We start from the raw sequence: 12,386 nt of genomic DNA on the forward strand, positions 1-12,386 counted from the left end.
TTAAATTTATTTTTAGTTGTGTGTTTGAAATTGTATGTTTGATAGGTTTACAAGAAATGATGTGATGGACGGATCAGAATTTTTAAAACGCATTTAGTCTTTGTGCTGCCGCCAAGCGCGTGCACAAGGGGGGGGGGAGGAGGGAGCGACACCTGTTGGCCCGAGGCTGAAGAGGGCCCGAGATTTGTAAAATATCGAAGTAAGTATCTTCGAGGGACGACAGGGGCACCCCGATGAGAAGTCACTGTGACCTCCCAAAATTTTTGCTTGTTCGGGAAATTTTGTCCGATTATTCGGCAAAATTATCATCACTTGGTTTATTTTGATCACGTTTAAAGAAGCAATTCCTAGTCCATTCCTAAGTTTTTGGGTTATTTTCTATGTGAAACTTTTTTTATGCGACTCCTATCCACCGCATAAAAAAAAAGAAAAAAAACTGTGCTGTGAAAACTAGTTTTTATAGCTACTCGTGAAGTTTTGGACAATTTTTTTCATGCAGCGCACATAAACAGATTTTGGTGTATTGATGTGAAATATGTATATGTTTTTTGCTTCAACCCTGGATAAGTACAAAACCTTTAATCCCAGACGACCGAGCTTTAATGCACTTTTCAGTCTCATCCGGAGGATCTAGAAAGCACCATAAGGATCCATTCTGAGGAACTAGAGCTTTAAATCGGATCTGAAACTCTATGACATAACGAAAAAAGTGCCCTACCGATCAACAATATCCGTAACGCAGCCGGGAAAGTATTCTCTTAGTTATGGTACTGAGCATGAATTGCATAAATACATTTTAAGAGCTTGCATCAGGATTTGCATGAGAGTAAACTGGAGCTCAGATCCTGTACTCCTTTTCAATGTTATGTACATTTTAAATATATGAGGAATTCTGACCAAGATAAATAAATACCTTTGTGCTAAAAATTAAAGTAAGAAACAACAACGTCAAAAAGTTCAAATTGTAGGTTACTGCAGACACTTGTTTCGGCGTTACAAGGAACGCCTTTTTCAATGCCAAAGAAATGAGCTTATGGGTGAAAAGGCATTTGTCGGATGTCTTTTTATCCATAAGCTCATTTCTTTTGCATTGAAAAAGGCGTTCCTTGTAACATCAAAACACGTGTTTACAGTAATCTGAGATTTGTGTTTTTTGAATTCAGACCGTTTAGTTACGAGAAAGGGTATTGAAAACTATTCTGCCGTGCACAGGTAAAGGACAGTAACTGAAAATTTCTCATTTTTAACTTTTTTGCATTTTGTCAACTAATTTACATTAGCTTTACTGTACATGCTTGCTTATTTGGTTTCCCCAGAAAAAAAACCCACGAAAAAAACGTCAAATTCTAACATTTCTCTATCGTTAGCATGGAATCCAAAATGCATTTCTTCAAACATCTCGAAAACTCACTTCAACAGTTACCGCTGTTTACCTGTCCACAGCAGCATTGGGCTCACATACTTTCTTTTCTAAGACTCCTTGGTTTATACTTTTTTACTTCACTTCAAATTCTTCTTTAACTTCCCACCAAAACCGAGAAGGTCTTGTTGCCATTCGTCGGAGAAGTGGAGGAGTTGTCTTCCGTTGTCTTCTTTAACTATCTTTACTCAAAATAAGATGAGTATTTCAGTTACATTTATTCAAAAAATTAACCCAGCAATTTATCTCACACCTTTTGGCACAGTAGGGAACAGGAGCACTTGGGACTAAAATTTTTGGGAGGGCGGAAATTCTCAATTTGTCGAATTGAACTCCAAATTTCTCCGAATGATGATAATTTCGCCAAATGGAACTCTAAACTTTTCCGAATAATGATCATTTTGCCAAATGAAACTCAAAATTTTGCCGAATGATGATAATCTTTCCAGAATCGTCAGACAAAATTTGTCGAATAAGAAAAATTCCGGTAGGTCACAGTGACCTCCCGCGACCTCCCATCTGGGCACTCCGGGTAAGGAATTCGAAAAACACATAATAACTCTCTATTAAGTATCACGTGTGACGGACTCGTTCAAAATTTGGAACCCTTTCCCTTACTTCTGAAGTTACACAAAGGGCAATAAAAATTCAATAAACTAAGCATAACGTAGATCCACCCTGTTAGTTGCTAGGCAACGCGAAAGATGCCATTTGAATTACACTCGCTTTCCAATTTCCATGAATTTCACTTACCGAGTGACTTAACACTAATACACAAATCAACTCGTTTAGCAATTGTCAGTGGCTCTATTTGGCAAAGGGAAAATAAACTTGGCGGAATAAGTTGCTAATTTTTCTCCATTCCAATGCTACTTTCGTCTATTTAACGAAGCTAATTCTTCTTGTTGAATTATTTATTTGCTATTTTCTTACGCTATGAGAAGTATTACATCAATCCTTCGTTTTAGTTTTTGATTAAAAAAAAAAGAAAGAAAAAGAAACAGAAAATTTGAATTTTTTTGACATCGTGAATTCAAATTATGTTTTTCGCAATCTTAAGTGTGTGTGGGCGTGTTTGTAAATGCAGGCTTTTGTGTGCAGGCGTGTGTGTGTATGTAGGCGTCTGTGTGTATGCAGGCGTGTTTGTGTAAACGTGTATGTGCATGTAGGCATGTGTGTGTGTAGACGTGTATGTGTATGCAAGCGTGTGTGTGTATGTAGGCGTGTGTTTGTGTAGACGTGTCTGTGTGTTTGTGTGTATAGATGGGTGTTTGTGTTGACGTGTGTGCGTATGTATGTAATTGTGTAGGCATGTGCCTGTGTGTGTAGGACATAGATTACACCGCCCAGGAGTGGTCCTGTTGGTGAAGACCGGCGGACAGTGGAGTTCGCAGAGTTAAGTTTTATGCTTAAGTTAAGTCTTGAATGAACGCAAACGATTTGTAAATATGGCGACAAAAAGTTGTCTTCTTAATAAATATTAAAACAACGAGCTTACTGTTTGACCGCGGATTGTATGTAATTTGGCAATCTGCCAAGTCAAGACTATTCCATCTGAATTAATCTAGTAGGGGAGAAAGGAAAATAACGATGGGATTTTTTGATGCACGCTTTTTATAATGTAACTAAGTGCCTTATTCATTTATTGCATTCTCTGAAATAAAATAAGGGAAAACAAAAATAGTTACCATGGAAACAACAAAAAGAAAAGAAAATATTTTCATCTCGTTCAGGAACGTAAAAACAAAATGGTAAGCTCAAAACTTTGTTGTGAATAAATAAATCAATTAATTTTTGCCGTGAGAATATAGATCGAATATACTTTAGATTTAAAAAATGTTGCTGTGAGCAAATTTTCATTTTTACAAAACTAAGGCTAAATAATAGAGAGGCAAAAGTGCACATCTGTAGCAAATCAACTAACACCCCTATAAACTAATAAATACGTCCATTTCCGCCTATTAACCGGATATCAGTCTTTCCATGTAATCGATGGTCAAACAGTATTCTCGTCGTCATAACAATCTGAAAAATCAGAGCAACATCAAGTTTGATCAAGTGGGGAAAATAAGAAATTCGTGATTGCTCAAAAAAATAAATAAATAAATAAATAAATAAAACTAAAGATCGTATGATTGTATTACCACCATTACTGGTAACGAAAGTTGCCGGTCACTTGTTCTTGGTTGTTGTAGAGCAGCGTTTCTTAATTTCTTTGATTAGTGGAATCCTTTTTAATGCTCAATTTTTTTGTGGAACCCCTGGTGTTTCAATAGTTTGCAGTGGTGTAGCCAGTATTCTGTTTCGGAGAGTGCCCAGGTTCTTACCTGTAAGAGACTATCACATTAACTATTTGTCAATAAATTGCTATTTAAATGTACATAATTATAGATCATTTTAATTATTGGTAATTGCTAATTATTATTTCTTTTTGTAAAATATAGTCGGACCCCGATTTAACGAGTTCATCGGGACCGAAACTTCTATACGTTAAATCGGAGTTATTCGTAATATTGGGGTGGGAAAGAAAAAGTTGCACTTAGTATATCTATTAGCCCTAATAAGCAATTGCGCATAAATATCCAAAAGAAGAAAGTGTACACTTTATGTTCAGCATTCTATGAATTATTACTCACTCGTTAATTCGAAATTTTAAAGTACTGAGTAATAGATTTTGACAATTTCTTTGATACTTGACAGGAAATAATTCTCTTTCGACTTTTTGGAAAGAAAGAAATACTGTCTCATTTACAGCCTGCTGCATGAAATATGTTTTTACAGTTTCCAGGCCATGTAAAGCATTTGAAAAAGCAAGTTTTAATGGGAGTTTCATTATCGCTTTCTGCATCAGAATCACTATTCATTGGCTGTCCCCTTACCCATCGAAAATTGCAGATTCTAGTAAAAGTGTTTTCCTGCTTCGGGCAATATAGATATGTCATTTGGAAAACAATCCAATATTTTCTAACTCAAACTGACAAAATGATTGAAATGGTTTTTTAATTCTGGGTTTATTATTCGTCAGAGGTTTTTGCTTTCATTTTAGTCGGGGAAAAAAAAATAAAAATTCTTTACATCGCGAAATTCGTTAAATAAAGGTTCGTTAAATCAGGGTGCGATTGTACCAGTACATTTCTCTATTTGTGATTCTGAGAAATACTCAGAATTTTTAAAAGGGATAAATAACCTAAGAACTTATGCATTAGTTATATGATTAAAATATCTTCTTAATTAGGAAAAGAAATACTGATGTGTTTTACTTACAAAAGTGTTAATAATTCACTTAAATTTATGCAGAAAAATGTTTTAATCCTTAAAGTTAAAAAATTTTAAATATATCTTATTTTTTAATTTTTTTTTATTGATTTACAAATCAGTGTTCTTGATGTCACTGTGTGTTCCATCAGACAAAGCTAGAGTTACTGTATATATAGCGGCGTTTGACAGAACTAAAACATTTAGATCCTCGTGACCAGTACTCCTCCTTAATTTGATCCTCATTCGTTAAATGCTGGAATTTTCCTTTCAACTGCTGCCATAGGTACTGGGAGAGTGGATAGTATCAAGGGCAAAATATTTGAAATTAATGTCAAAGATCGTAATTTATGGCAATATTTGGTAATGTTGTAGGAGAGGGATTTGGGGCGCTTTCTTAAAATTTGTTCAACAAATTTAATAGCTTCTTCCGAAACTTTTTCAAAATTGAAGATTTTAAAACGCAATTTTATGCTATCTTTGGAGACATTAGGTGAAAAAAATGCGTTTTGGATTTGATCTCTAAAACATTTCGAAATTAAAACCTTAAAGCTTAAATGCATCATTTCATGCTATTTTTGATAGCTAAAAGTTTGAATTATTTTTGGCGAGAAATCAAATTGTTCCCATAGTGGCTAATCCAGATATGTTATAATGCTTAGATTACATGCGAAAGTGACAGTAAATGTATTTTTGAAAAGGTGTTTTTTTTTTGTCGATTTTTTAAGTGACAAATTTGAAAGGCGTGAAAAGAAAATCTCATGGAACCCCTGAGAGAGCTCGGTGGAACCTCGGTGTTCCGCGGAACACAATTTAAGAAACGCTGGTGTAGAGAGATAATTTTTATTCGACTATAATTTTACATGGAGCTCACCAAACACAAAACAAAAGTGGTTTTTATAGGGTGTTCCGTTTTAACCTGCAAGACCTTTATTTTCGCAACTGGTAGTCTTAGGAGTATTCTTCCAATTGCAAAAATGTTCAAAATCAGATGCAGAGTTAAAATATTGAAAGTTTGAAGCGAAAATAAAAATAAGTCAAAAAATACAAAATTTAACTTTTTATACGGGCCCCAAGTCCCCTAACTTATATTTAGAGAAATAATCTACATTGGAAAATAATCCCAACACAAAGCGTTTGAAATTATTAAGATCAATATTCACCGAGATATGAAACACAGCGTTTTGTGACTTACACCACTTTTCACTCGCTGTCAATAAAACATTTTGGGGGAAAATATAGCGGTTAACAAGTTTAAAATTATATGTGTGCATAGAATGTGATTTTTCCAATTGTTCCAAGTTTTTTAGTGTGTTTTTGCTTATCACAGCATAACATTTGCATTTGTTCTTGAATAGCCATGAAAAATTTAAATACCTTGTTTATCTTAATTTGACGACCTGTCATTCTTCTGAAAGGACGATAAGTTCCAAACTCATCTTCTGTATAGTCTCTAAAAACTTTGAACTGGAATATCTCCTTGAGTTTCGGTCGCACGAATGTCAAGTTTTTTGCGTTAGTAATAGTTTTCATTGGAGATTATTTATCTAAATATTAGTTTGGAGACCTAGAGCCCGTACTAAAAAGTTAAATTTTGTATTTTTTTATTAATTTTTATTTTTGTTTCAAATTTCCAATATCTTAACTCTGCATCTGATTTTGAAAATTTTTGCAATTGGAAGTATACATCTAGGACTAACGGTTGAGAAAAATAAAGGTCTTGCAGGTTAAAAAGGTACACCCTGTATAATATGTTTTTGGGGCCAGGAACAATTTTTTTCCTTGAATGTAATTGTTTGGAAGCAGCTATATAAGTTTATGAAAGAACAGAAAACATTAAAAGCGAATTTTCGGGGAAATGGTGCGTGGTAAACAAAAACAAATTACAGATCCATTATTTTCACCTAAAAATATACAAAAATACATATTTTCATTTAAATGGCTCATTCAAATGCTCTTACCTAAAAATCTTTAATCAACTTTGCAGTAAAATATTTTTCGAACATCCATATCGCATGCTATTTCGTTCAAAAACCAACATCAAAGCTACCAAAAATATTCGTGAAGTTTTTTTCTTTTATTATTTATTCTGCCATCCATATTCCCCTTTTATTATTTTACCCGCATTTTCCCAGGTTCTTCCTCTCAGCAACATTCCATTAGAGCTCATTAACCGTAATGTAATGAAGCAGAAAACTTATTTTTCTCTGCTTTCAAAGTTCTTCCTTTAATGCATTTACCCAAGAGCTTTCCTCTTTGCGCCCCTGTGGAAATTTTACATTGCAGAAAGCACCGACGTCGTTTTCTTACAGATTTCCAGGTGCATTGAATTCCAGAAAACTTTTATTTCTGTTTAGTTTCAGATCTTCCCAGAGGCATTTGCGAAAGAAATATCTATGTGGAGATATTGAAAATATCAACAAAAGTGGAACGGAACAACACGAAAAATTTCCTTTCGATATTTCGCCACTATTTGCATTCTTTAACTTTCGATCTGGAGGGATATTTTTACTATACTGGGAAAAAATTCGTATGCATTCCAGGGTTTTTATTCAGAAAATTACAATGCATTATTTATTTCGGGGTGAAGCGTTTCTGGGGATACCCTGGAATACTGGGGTTCTTTTCTAACTAACAAATCTCGGAATTTCCGTAATAAAAGGTTAGAAATACACTGGCCTCAAAAAGTGAAGGTACAACCGGTTTTTTGCGTCTAATTTGCAAATGAATGAATGTAGAAACAAAAAATTTGGAAGTTATGTGCATTAAATAGTTTTTTATTGAATGCATCATAGACATTTGTATAAGTGTATTGCAAAAACGATTTATAACAAAAGAACAACCTTTGCGAAAAAGTCCATTCTTGACGAAAACAGCACATCACAGTGTTATGTAGTAAAATGTCATAGAAACAATACAAAAAATTGTTCTTTTAAGGAATGTGTCCCCCTAACTTGAATGCATTCGCGGCATCGATTTTCCATGCTATTTATTAAGTTGTCGGTCATCGGAGTAGGAAACAAAGATCACACACAGAGTTAAGCCTTGATCCAGTTCATGTAATGACCTTGGGGAAGGATTTAAAGCAGCAACCTGTCTGCCGAAATAGTCCCAAAGAGGCTCCAGCGGGTTCAGGTCTGGAGATCGAGCTGGCCATTCCATTTGTTCCAGAACGTGATTCTCAAAATACTCCTCAACAGTCCGAGCTCGGTGAGGTCGTGCATTTTCATCCACCAGAATGAAGTCATTACCAATAGCACCAGCATATGGGCGGACATATGGATCAAGTTTCTCATACCGATATCTTAGACCAGTCAGAGTTCCTCCATGGAACACATGCAGGTCAGTGTGACCACCGAGCGATATCCCTGCCCAAACCATGATTCGACCACTTCTATAACTGTGGTCTTTCAATGGTGATCAGTGTTGGATTGATGGTATCTAGTGCGCTGTTCCCTCCAGATCAGTAGACTCCCTGAAACACTCTCCAATGTAAATCTGGGCTCGATTATGAACAACACAGAAGCTTCGAAAAACATGTCGTACCTTCACTTTTTGAGGCCAGTGTAATATTGCCGACTTGGCCTATGAAGTCTTTTTTAAAGATATACGTAATTTATTACTTTTTGTAGTACAGCGTAAACTGTATTGCTAATTGGGACTTTGAAATATTTTTCATCAAGTGGAAAATGCTTTGCAATAAATCTATCAATATTTTAAGTAATAGTTGTTTATTGCTGTTGCCAGTGTGTGCTTTTTTAGAGTAAGAGCGTCTGCTTATTTAAATTTAATTACGTTTTAGCTGCTACATTTTTTCAAAATCAAATGAAACTAAACGATATTATTGCACAATCTATAAAAAGTTTTTTTTTTTTTTTTCTAAATCACGGCAATATATTCCTTTTGTTTCAATTTTTACCCATTTTTTGGTTGAACAGGTTTTACAGTTACAGTACTTACGTTTTTTTTTCTTTGTTTGGTACTGTTTGATTATCTTAAACTTTTAATTCAAATTAAATGTTTCAAATTAAAAAATATCGACGTTCTTTATAATTTAAAGGGGAAAAAAAGGTTCAAAAAGAGATTTCAATTCTAGAACGTGGACATATTAGTGTTCTATCACAAAATTAAATCTTAGCTCAAGCTATAACTGCCAAATACCCTCTGTAATCGTATTATAGTTGGGGCAAGCCTAACCTGGCAGCATTGTGAAGGCTACGCAGATCCTAATCGAAGCATTACGACGCTACCAGGTTAGGTTTGCCCCAACTATAGCAACTTCTGACGCAAAAAACCGGTTGTGTTTCCTTAAAAACTGTATACGGGATTTTAGTTAGTATAGTTATTTTAGTTTTTGTATCAAATAAGGCTGGCGCACCAAAGATTTCTTTTTCATTTCATTCTTTTTTCTTTCTTTCTCTTTTTTTCTTTCCTTTTTTAATGATGATTTTTTTTTCTTTTTTTTCATATACTTATGTCCAATAATCCTACCAACACTCTATTGTTAAATTGCAAAATTACTGGAGTGCACATTTACGTGTCTCATTTTTAGTGTCAATAGCTGCCTATTTATCTAGAGAATATATTTTTATTTCCTAGAATAAACAGCTAATTGGAAAGCATTCTAAAACGGACACGATCCCCCCAAGGACACGATTCCAATAATGATAATACTACCGAGCACAGTGGCATGCCACTGTCATATTTTGTCGTAAAAGAGCCATCAACGGACAATAAAATATTTGCTCACGCCATGCGCAAACTTTAACTCATATTCGGAAGAGGTCATTAAAGCTGCTCTACAGTCATTTTGTAAATATTACAACAACTATCTCCACCCTTAATAAGGGTAATGTCTGCATATTTTTGAAAAGTAACAGTTTTTTTTTTTTTTTTGAGATTTTAGATAGCGCAGGACAATTATAACAATGTTTTGAAACATTCTTAGCTAGCACTCTAGGGTGTCCCAAAAGTCATTGACATATTTTTAAAATTCATAGAAAAGCAACAGATTCTCGTATAAATAAGCGGTTTGCACCATAATACTTCACAGGTTAAAGATTTTTTTTTATAATATCATAAAAAAAAGAGGAGAGAAAGAGGAAAGAAAAAATAGCTATAAGTAATCGCTGTATCGTCACAGCAATAATTTGTTTTTATTACTGTGACGATACTGCTGTGTGAATGTAAATTACTTAAAATTACTTTTTTCTTTTCTTCTTCTTTTTCTTTTTTCTCTTTTTTTCCGGTATTATGAAGAATTCTTGAACCTGTGAATGATTATGGCGCAAACCGCATAGTGTTACGACAATTTGTTTCTTTTCTCTGAGCTTTTAGGGCGATTCTCGAAAAAATGTACTGTGCGTAACGGTAAGTTTTTTCATTTTATTCAAGTAATTATTAATCAAATATGAGATTAACTGTTATGTTTTGATAGAACATATCTTAAAGCATGTATTATTCCCAACAGCATTATTTTTTAAAGGCTTTGATTATCTGGAAAAAATAAAAAACTTTTTTGTCGGACATTTTTTCGAGAATCGTCCTTTAACATGTGTCAAGAATTTTTCAAACATACTGTATGTCATCAGAACACATTAAAAGCACAATTCGTACACATGGTAAGAGCAGCATAAATAAAGTACAACCTTTTTAAAATGAATTGGAAGCATTTGCAAATGTAATGCTTTATCAACAGTTGTTCTAATTATTTCTTTTTTCAGCATAAAGTAGTTTTTCTTTTTCTTTTTTTTTTTTTTTTTTTTAAAGCCGTGTGGTTCAAATAGCTTTAATAAACTAGTTATTTCTTTAAAAACGCTGAGCATTTTATTATTCAAAAAAACTTTTAATAAATTTTTGAAACTTAGTCGCTTTGAACATAAATGAATCGTACATACAGCTCCTCATGCCTACACACAATAGCTTAGGCTAGAAGAGAGGAAATTCTCTGCAGAAAAGTCTCTGCAACTTTCACACCACTGTAGTTGGAGCAAAGTTAACTTGGAAGCACTGCGAAAGCTACGATGAGCGTGGTCAAACCATTACGCACGCTACCAACTTATGTTTGCCCAAACGGTGGTTTAAGTGCGCTGCCCACTAATTGCTTAACAGCTGGCACAGATTATTGTAGTTGTGCCACGTAGAGATGGTGGATGAACTGGAAGCGATGCAAAACACTTCATTTCACAGTAGAACACACTCTTTTCTCACAGTATTCACAGTATTCTCACAGCGAAAGCTCGCGAGCAGTAAAAACTTTACTGTCTGCACGTTCTTGTTGATCCTACCTATTATAAAATGAGGTGGTCTGTTTCCACTTCCAGTTCATCTGCCATCTCTCCGTGGTGCAACTATAACAAAAATTTACTATCTGCGGGAATGCATGCATGAATTTTTCATAAGCACTTTTTTTTAATTTTTGCATGATATTATCAGGAATTCTCCGTAATGTTATCTCAATATATTTCGTCGAAAAATTTCTATATCCAATTTATGATTTCTAAGTCAATACGTCTCGTATCAACTTTTGAAAATTGACGGATTATGATTTAATAATAACTCGGCACATTATTTAAATCGACTTATTGTTTGACCATCGATAACAAGGAAAGGCTAATATCCGGTTTATAGGTGGAAATGGACGTATCTATTCGTTTATAGGGATGTTAGTTGGTTTGTTTCAAATGTGCACTTTTGCCTCTCTATTGTTTAGCCTTAGTTTTGTAAAAATGAAAATTTGTTCACAGCAACATTTTTTAAATCTAAAGTATATTCGATCTATATTCTCACGGCAAAAAATAATTGATTTATTTATTCACAACAAAGTTTTGAGCTTGCCATTTTGCTTTTGCGTTCCTGAATGCCACGGAAATATAAGTTCGTTGCTTGAGGCACCTGGGGCCCTGCCCCTTATCCTCTGGTGTGGTATGTTGATAGTTCCCCGGTTGGGGCCATGGCTTTATTTTGGCGCAGAAGATGGTTGCGTGGATGTACGAGAGATGTGGCTTCCTCTAACGGGAGTACCATAATGGTTAGCCGAAGGCTCTTCAAAGTAAATTTCAACTAAAGTTCTTCTTTATTTAAATAAGTTTAAGTATTATTTTTTTTTCGCTTCCTACATATTTTTTTTAAAGTTTTATACTTTTTTTTCCCCCGTGGGGGATTTCTAGGCTATTTGAATGAATAAAAATAAAATAAAATTAAGACAATGATAAAATGTTGATAAGAAATTTAAAAAGAAAATAGTGAAATGAAAATAGATAGGAGCATGCTCCCAGCCAGAGTGTAACACAATAACTAGAGTCGAAACGAGGTATGAACCCGATAAGGGATTCACTCACCCCGTTTCGAAATTGAAACTAAGCTAGCAGAGCGCGAGGCCTGCGAGAATTTGCCGGATCCAATGGATCGTAATTTGGAAGGATGTTAAGTAGTGGATTGCCAACAATTCCTAAATGAAATGCAAATATTGTATTTTCTTTTTGTTGTTTCCGTGGTAACAATTTTTGTTTCCATTTATTTTATTTTTGAGAATGCAATAAATGAATAAGGCACTAGTGACATTATAAAACGCTTGCATCGAAATCCCATCGTTATTTTCCCTTCTCCCCTGCTAGATTCATTCAGATAGAATCGTCTTTACTTGGCAGGTTGCCGAATTATATACAATCCGTGGTCAAACAATAATATAAAATGATCTTCGTAAATTACG

At 34.4% G+C, this 12,386-nt stretch overlaps 1 protein-coding gene across 1 annotated transcript in view; it reads left to right on the top strand.

The window, feature by feature from the left end:
• Positions 1-12,386, top strand: part of LOC129220294 (uncharacterized) — a 75,483-nt gene that overhangs the window by 46,493 nt on the left and 16,604 nt on the right. The gene's annotated exons all lie outside the window — the stretch shown is intronic.

The sequence above is a fragment of the Uloborus diversus genome, chromosome 4, assembly GCF_026930045.1.
Source record: "Uloborus diversus isolate 005 chromosome 4, Udiv.v.3.1, whole genome shotgun sequence".
NCBI classification, from domain to species: domain Eukaryota; kingdom Metazoa; phylum Arthropoda; class Arachnida; order Araneae; family Uloboridae; genus Uloborus; species Uloborus diversus.